Raw genomic sequence first — 8329 nt, 5'->3', positions numbered from 1 at the left:
TTGACGTTCTTTAAACAGACCCTCCCTTTTCCAATACATTTGCATTTTTATACCCCTGGAGCCTTCAATAGGTGGGGTCTTGCCTTCAAAACCTTGCTGTCCTTATAACGGGTTTCTCTGTAATGATGCTTACATCCTTAAAGAATTACAACCAATCTGTCCACTCTGTTTACAACTTTAAATGAGTTCATGTTCCTTTCCTGGACAAACTGCCCTTTTTAAAAATAAATAAGTCTTTCTACTCTGCTCTACTTTCTGTTACTCTAAATCTGTCTAAAATCCAAGAGCAGTTACCATGCCACAGTCTGGATGTTATGTTGTCTTGAAATTTTCTATGCCAAATTAATTAATCCACTGCTTTTGAATTCAGCCTCACACAAATCTTAGAGACATGGGCACAACATAGCCAGATTCTTTGTCTGAATTTGGCACAAATGGCCTCTATCCCAACTGCCAATAAAATCTTCATTCCCAATATTTCATGAGCCTAGGCCGACACTGTCCACATTTCAGCCTCTGGTCTTCCCAGTGCCCACCAGAACAGCTCACTGGGCTCTGCTTACATCACTCTTGGGCTTCTAGTTCTAAAGCCTTCCAATTCCTCCAGCAAGCCAGTTCAAAAGCTTATGAACCATATGGTTGTATTTATCACTCCATCTCCAAATAACAAAATATTCAGCAGAAATGAATTTTCATAAAAACAACACACAAAATAAGCCCAAAGCATTCTGTTCAATCTCATGAAGAAAGAAATTTTTTTTTCTCATCCTGTTTTTCAAATTTCTCTAGTAGTTAATGCTAACTTGTTTTAAAAACTTTTTTAAGCCAGGCATGATAACTCATACTTATAATCCCAGCACCTGAGAAGCTGAGGCCAGAGGACTGCTATGACTTTGGAGCCATCTTGGCTATGTAGTGCCAGGCCTGTCTGGCTACACAGTGTGAGAATCTGTCTTAAATAACAACAGCAGCAGCAGCAACCACAGCAATAAAAGGTAATAAGTTTTTTTCAATACTCAAGTTGGAAGCCAGGGTCTTGTACATGCTAGGCAAGAGCTCTATCATTGAACGACTTGTGTTTTTGAAACGGAGTCTCACAATCTGCCTGTCCCAGCTTCTTAAACACTTAGATCACAGGGATTTACCACCACACCCAGCTTCTTTTTTAAATCTTAATTCCAATTTTTTAGTCTTCTACTCTTCTGTTCAGCCATATCATTCTTTATTCAGACACAGCCTTTCTTCAGACCCTGAACTTCTAATCATGAATATTCTGTCTGTTCTTCCTTCTTTTCTCCTCCCACACAAGTCTCAGACATCTATTGACTCAAGTATCTCCTCCCCCATAAGATTTTAGAGATCACCTCAGACCTTTCCATTCTCTAGCCTGATATCATTTTCTTTTTAAGTTTTGTTTATTTTTATTTACTTATTTGAGAATGACAGAGAAAGAGAGAGAGAGAGAGAGAGAATGGACGCACCAGGGCCTCCAGCCACTGCAAACGAACTCCAGATGCATGTGCCACCTTGTGCATCTGGCTAACATTGGCACTGGGGAATTGAGCCACGAGCCGAGGTCCTTAGGCTTCACAAGCAAGTACTTAACTGCTGAGCCACCTCTCCAGGCCCCTAAAACCATTTTTGATCAGAATTCTCACCAGTCCAGTGGCAAGGCATTTGGTCATAATTTACTTCTGGCATGATCATTTGACAATGGAAAAACATGCACTTGCACACACACACACACACACACACGCACACACGCATACACTCTTTCAAAGATGGTAGTAGTTTTTGAGGACAGAGTTTATGCTGTGTGCTCTTTGCCACATTCTGTTCTTTGTTGGCTTCCTGTCTTACTAAAGGCCGTGTAGCACTTTGTAAAGGAGAGATAGTCAGCACATCTCCTTGCTGATCGATTTATTAATTGGTAACATTACAAGGCTGTAGACACTGGTCTGACCTTCTGCAGCACAGCCGTGCTTCACTGAGGTGGTGGCAGGCTGTCCTAGCCATTGTAGAGCTAGAGGTGGCCATTCGTTTCTGCTATGAGCTAAGTGCTCAACCAACAGTTCTCCCAAGACAAGACAAGACACTGAGGTGATGCATATGCCTTCACTTGGGATGTGTATGGTGATTCATTTCCATTGACGTTTCTACAAAACTGGGCGATTTTTTACTTCGCAAGTTTCAAAGACCTGTGCTCCTGATTAAATGTGATTCGTTAAACAAATTTAAAGAACGCCATGCAACAGTAAGCACTGGATCCGAAAGTGGCACACAGTCGTGCTGAGAACTCTCTCCTTGCCCATGGCTTTGGATGAAGAGGTTCCCGTTATTTCCAAAGATGAACCTTCTTCCCCATAGTGCTTCAGCCTTTTCATGCCAGGAGCTTTTGGTTATTGATAGTAGCAGTTCCCTACAAAAAAATATGATTATTTATGGTATGCCATTCACTTACAAGTAGATGTTTCATTTGAGCACCATGTGAATCAGTCACGACGGCATTAGATTCTACTTTTCAGATGGGAAAAACTGAGCTTCAGGGAGCTTAAAGTATTTGCTGTTGATGAGTGACTCACACTTGAAGTTTCCTATTGAACAAAGGAATAAAATGGAAGGTAATACGTTTTGTCTTATTTAAAAATTAATGACAGGCTGGAGAGAGGGCTTAGTGGTTAAGGCTGTTGTCTGTGAAGCCTAAGGATCCAGGTTTGATTCCTCAGGGCCCATGCAAGCCAGATGCACAAGGTGGCACATGCGTCTGGAGGTTGTTTGCAGTGGCTGGTGGCCCTGGTACACCTATTCTCTCCCTGTCTCTCTCTCAAATAAGTAAATAAAAAAAATTTTAAATTAATGGCATTTGCCATTAATGCTTACATGGTGGTGAATGCCTTTAATCCTAGCCCTTGAAAGACTGAGGTAGGAGGATCACCATGAGTTTAAGGCCAGCCTAGGCTAAAGTGAGACTCTGCCTTAAAAAAAAAAAAAATTAAAGCGGGGTGGTGGAGAGATGGCTTAATGGTTAAGTTGTTTGCCTGTGAAGCCAAAGGACCCAGGTTCCATTCCCCAGGACTCATGTAAGCCAAATGTACAAGGGGCACATGTGTCTGGAGTTCGTTTGCAGTGGATAGAGGCCCTAGTGTGCCCATACTCTCTCTGTTTCCCTGTCTCTTTCTCTGTTTCTGTCTCTCTCTCTCTCCTTGCAAGTAAATAAAAATATTTAAAAAAATTAATGGTTGTGCTAGGTGTGGTAGTGCACACTTTTAATCCCAGCATTCGGGAGACAGAGATAGGATCACTGTGAGTTCAAGGCCACCCTGAGACTACATAGTGAATTCCAGGTCAGCCTGGGCCAGAGTGAAACCATACCTTGAAAAACCAAAACCAAAACCAAAACCAAAACCAAAACCAAAACCAAAACCAAAAAAAAAAAATCTACAGTGAAGAAAAAGTCTGTTGTCAAATTGATCAGATTTATAAGCAAATAATGTCCAAATCTGTTGGGGGCAGCTGTGAGGGTTTTTCCCAGAAGGATTAACTAGAGGAAGCCCCTCCCCAGAGTAGGCGGCCCTTTTGGCAGTGGGCTATGTATATATATAAAGCAGCTAGTAGAGAACACAGGGCCTGGAATTTACCACCCACATGTTGAGTTGCCATGAACTAAAGAAGCCAGTCCTATGGTCCTTCACCTAAAAAAGACATTTCCAAGGCCCCTAAAGGAATCCAACCATGTGCTCAGAGTTGGATGTTTTGTGAAATATGACAGCAAAAAACTGAATTATCTTTTACATCAGCAATTTATAAGCCTCAAGTCTCGTAAAATTTGGTCTGTCACAGCTTTCAAATGATAGAACTTCATGTAGTTTATAGCTAGGCATAGTGTCACCCAACCAGAAGACTGCATTTCCAGCATGTCTTGGAAGAGCAGCCATATGACCAGTTTTGGTCAATTACATATGCACCAAAACTGTTTCTGACTTTTAGGAATTCTCTTTTCTTAAATTAATTTAAATTTTGTAATCTTTCATAAATGATATTGTATGTTGATCATCTCCTAACCTCTTTTCCCCTCTCCTCCTTCTGTTGTCCCCTTTGTCCTCCTGGAAATTTCACTTTGAAAGGCCCAAGAATTCAGAAGCTCAGAAATACTATCACGCTCCAAGGGGAGCTTAAGCGGGCTCCCTGCATACCTCAAACTCCAGGCTTTACTCTCTGTTGGAAGCAAGTGAAGAATCCCTCTTCTCATTATATCAGAGCCCGTTCCTAATATAAAACTAGGTAAAAGGGCATGAGATAGCCCTCAAGGATGGGAAATGAGTAATGAAGTGAACCACTTATTTGGTTTCTGTAAATAGCCTGCACTATAAGCCTTACACTATAAGCCTTAATAGCCCACACTGTAAGCCTTAGTAGCTCGCACCATAAGCTGTAGCAGCCTGCCTCAGACCACCAAGGTCATAGGAGGCTGATACCACACTCTGCTACCCCCACCTAAGGAATTGCGCAAAGGCTGACCTCCAAGGTCCAAGGTCATAGGAGACTGGTACCACACTCTGCTACTCCCACCCAAGGACCTGCGCAAATGCCGACCACCAAGGTCATAAGAGAATGATTGGTCCACGAGGGGCTTGAACAAATTAAACTAATTGGCTTAGAAATTATGGGGTGGCACAAACTGACTGGCTAACACCCTGCGGGCTCCTGATATTAAAAAATGATTGGTCTAATGCACAGGCTTTGTTAGAAACCCTATAAAAACTGTCCTGTTCCTGCATTCGGGGCTCTGCAGTCCTCTACCCCTGTGCGGTGTACGACTGTGGGCCCCAGCGCGCTTGGAATAAAATCCGCTTGCAGTTTGCATCAAGACCGCTTCTCGTGAGTGATTTGGGGTGTCGCCTTATCCGGGCAGAGCGTGGGGGACCCCCTGCTGGGGTTTTTTCCTTCAACTTCTAATTTCATATCATATATATATATGAAATATAAGAATCACAAATAAGACAAGACATGCAATTTTGACCTTCTGTGATTGGTTAAATTCACTTAATATTATTATCACTGTAATCCACCCATTTCCTAGGAAACAGTGTAGCTTCATCCTTATTTATGGCTGAAAAAAGCATATTATTTATATATACTCCATTTTCTTCTCTTTTCTTGACTGTCTTTGTGGCCTTCCTGTCTCACAGGAACTGTCTATTTCACGGACAAAACAAAAACAAAACAATGTTGAAACCACTTAATAAATTTACAGACATGCAAAATTGAACACCTCAGTTAGTCCATAAAATTATGACGAAAGCAATACATTCTAAATTTCAAAGATTAGACAAGTTCTGTAAAACATTTGTCAACAAGGGATGGAAACCTTCAAACAGGTAGAGCTGGGTGTCATTCCCTGGTTTGAGATTGAATCCACCTCAAGGCACGTCTTGGTGGTACAGCGGTGCTGGGGTGATGGAACGTGCCATCTGGCCTTGAGCCCGGAGTCTTAAGCCTGCGGTGCTCTAGATGACAAAAGGGACATGCCATGTTGGTTTGGGAGTCTGCACTGGAATTATTCTACTCATATGGTGAAGGGACAATCTGGTTTAGTACACTTTACATCATATTTATGGTGTAGATGCACAAACAAACATTTTTCAGCAAATTTACAGTTGGGGAAGGCTTTTCAAGGTGACACGGGGTGATGGCATGCACAGCTGTCCCCACGCTCACAAGCAGACCCGTACCTGCAGCGCTCCAGGGCTTGTGTGGGTCTGTGCCACACTCAGGTAACTCATCTCCATTGTTCCCGCCATTGCTGTGCCCTTTGCAGTCGGATTAACAACTGCCTCTCTTGGTTTCCTTGCATTTTTTCTGTATTATCTCCTTTCGCTCCCCTTTCTTAAATGGGGAGGACTTAGCCTGGGAGCCCTCCTTCCTTGGACCTTCTGCTTGCAATACGTTTTGAAAAGTTCAAGTTCTGGGAGCAACTGGAAGCGTTTGTTTTGTGGAACTACAGACTAGACACTTGTTTTTGTTACAGATTCTTGAGCTGCAGAAATCACATTCAAAACTAGATTCTTGTGATCTAGTGTAGGAGGTAGGGGAGGTCTCCTCTCGCGCTTTGCCGCCGCTGACACACTGCTGGACACACTCCCTGTCCGCGAGCCATAGTCATCATCTTCCTCCTCCTCTTCTCTATCATGGCTCTTTTTTTTTTTTTTTTTTAACTTTAACAACTTAACCCATCACAGGCAACTTTCCTTTCCAAAAGTTTTCATCCTCAATACTCACCTTTTCATGTTGTCTCTGAGAAAGGGACTATAAGTTTTGTCTGAGCTGTTAGGCACTTCTGGTTTCTACAAGCACATACCTGGTTCACATACCTGGCTGATCTGTATCTCAAGTTGCTTGGCAGCTTGAATACTGTTTCAATAGAAGGTCTAAAAGAATAACATAAGTCACTGTAGGGGGTTTTGTTATTTAGATAAGGGATTCTCCTGCACAACTTTGAGGTCTTTATCAATGAGATCATCTAGTTCTGGCTTAATATCAATTACATTTCCAGAGGATGCTGTTTGTTATTTTGTTTGTTTGTTTGTTTTTGGTTTTATGAGGTAGGGCCTTACTCTAGCCAGGTTGACTTGGAATTCACTATATAGTCTCTCAGGGTAGCCTTGAATTCATTGTGATCCTCCTACCTCTGTCTTCCAAATGCTGGGATTAAAGGTGTGTACCACCACGCCCTGTGCTGTATCTTTTTTTAGAGGCTTTTTTTTTTTTTTAATTTGCAAACAGAAAGAGACAAGGAAGAGAGAAGGGGGGTGCAGAGAAGGGGCACGCCAGGGCCTCCAGCCACTGCAAATGCACTCCAGATGCATGCGCCACTCTGTGCATCTAGCTTTACATGAGTACCAGGGATTGAATCAGAGCCATTAGACTTTGCAGGCAAATTCCTTAGCTGCTGAGCCATCTCTCCAGTCCCCTGCTGCATGTTTTCATTGAGGAATTAATACCATGAATTTTCCGAGTCATTATTGACAAGTGTATTAATTCCTGCCATTTTGTTAAACTTGTAATTTTTAGTGTTTCTGATTCTTCATTTGTTTCCCTATTCTATCATGGGTTAGTCTTTTCTGTTGCCTTTTGGATATGCAGATCTTCCTCTTCAGTCTGTAGAATTCCTTGCAGGAACCTCTGTAAAGCTAGCTTAATGGCCATAAATGCCTTCAGCCTGCTTTTACTTGGAAAGGTTTTTCTTTCTCCTTCAACTGTGACAGTTTTGCTAGGTAGAATAGTCTATATTGGAGCTATAGACTTCTGGTCAAGACGGTGGATTGGTAACCATTCCAGAACATCAGAAGAGAAAGGAGGCAAAATTTGAGGGCTCCTGTAGTAGAGGGGATCTACCGGATGCCCCCACTGGGAGAGCGTGGAGTGCATACATAGGGAGTCTGCTGATTTCTACATGCTCTGCACTCTGCTGCAAGACTAGGGCACCAAAGTGGCAATCTACTAACCTCTGACACTGGGAGGATCCAGTGCCTGCCTAATCCCCACCTGACCTGGCTGAGTAGAGGCAGACAGGTGGGCAGGTGATTGGACTTCCTCCACACACCTTGCTCTCAGACAGGGGACCAGCCCATGGATCACATGGTGCCACAAGGCAGGACCAGCTGGGCTTCCACAGTCTTCCTGGGACATAGGGGCTGGGGTATACACTCACGCTGGGAAGTGACCTGAACGCCACATGTACACAGTGGGCTGTTCCACTGATCTCCATGGGCATGGCACTGCCAGGGACACACATGGGCTGAAGGTCTTCCTGATTGCTACTTGAGCAGCTAGGGCAAACTGCAGCCACCACCATGAGCTCTTGAAGAGGTGATTATCCCAGAGTGGTTGGCATGTACTTAGGCAGGACCAGCCTGATCTCCACAAGCTATGCAGCTGGAGAACAGTGGGGGAGCTGGACCATGGGTTCACACTGGTGAGTATTCCAATCCTCATGTGCACAGGTGTGGAAGGGCTGGGGGCTCATGGGCTAAGGTCTCCTTGACCTCCACATGGGTAGCCACTAATTGCTCCATCCTTAACAAAACAAGACATCTACCCTGTAGCCAGTGCTGCAGCACTTGCCTTTAATCCCAGCACTTAGGAGACTGGGTAGGGAGGTAGCAGGATTGCTGTGAATTTGAGGCCAGCCTCAGACTACACTGTGAATTGCAGGTCAGCCTGGCCTACAGTGAGATGCCATACCTTGAAAAACCTGAAATGGGAAAACCCATATGCAAAAAACAAACAAACAACAACAACAACACACACAGAAAGAAAACCAAAACAA

The 8329-nt window shown here is 43.5% G+C and overlaps 1 pseudogene; it reads right to left on the bottom strand.

Moving 5' to 3' along the window:
* Window positions 1–5391: 5391 nt before the first annotated feature.
* Window positions 5392–8329, bottom strand: part of LOC101593849 — a 47786-nt pseudogene continuing 44848 nt past the window's right edge.

Source organism: Jaculus jaculus, chromosome 6, assembly GCF_020740685.1.
Source record: "Jaculus jaculus isolate mJacJac1 chromosome 6, mJacJac1.mat.Y.cur, whole genome shotgun sequence".
Taxonomy (NCBI): Eukaryota; Metazoa; Chordata; class Mammalia; order Rodentia; family Dipodidae; genus Jaculus; species Jaculus jaculus.
The sequence above is the reverse complement of the archived record's forward strand: the minus strand, read 5'-3'. Positions and strand labels throughout refer to the sequence as shown.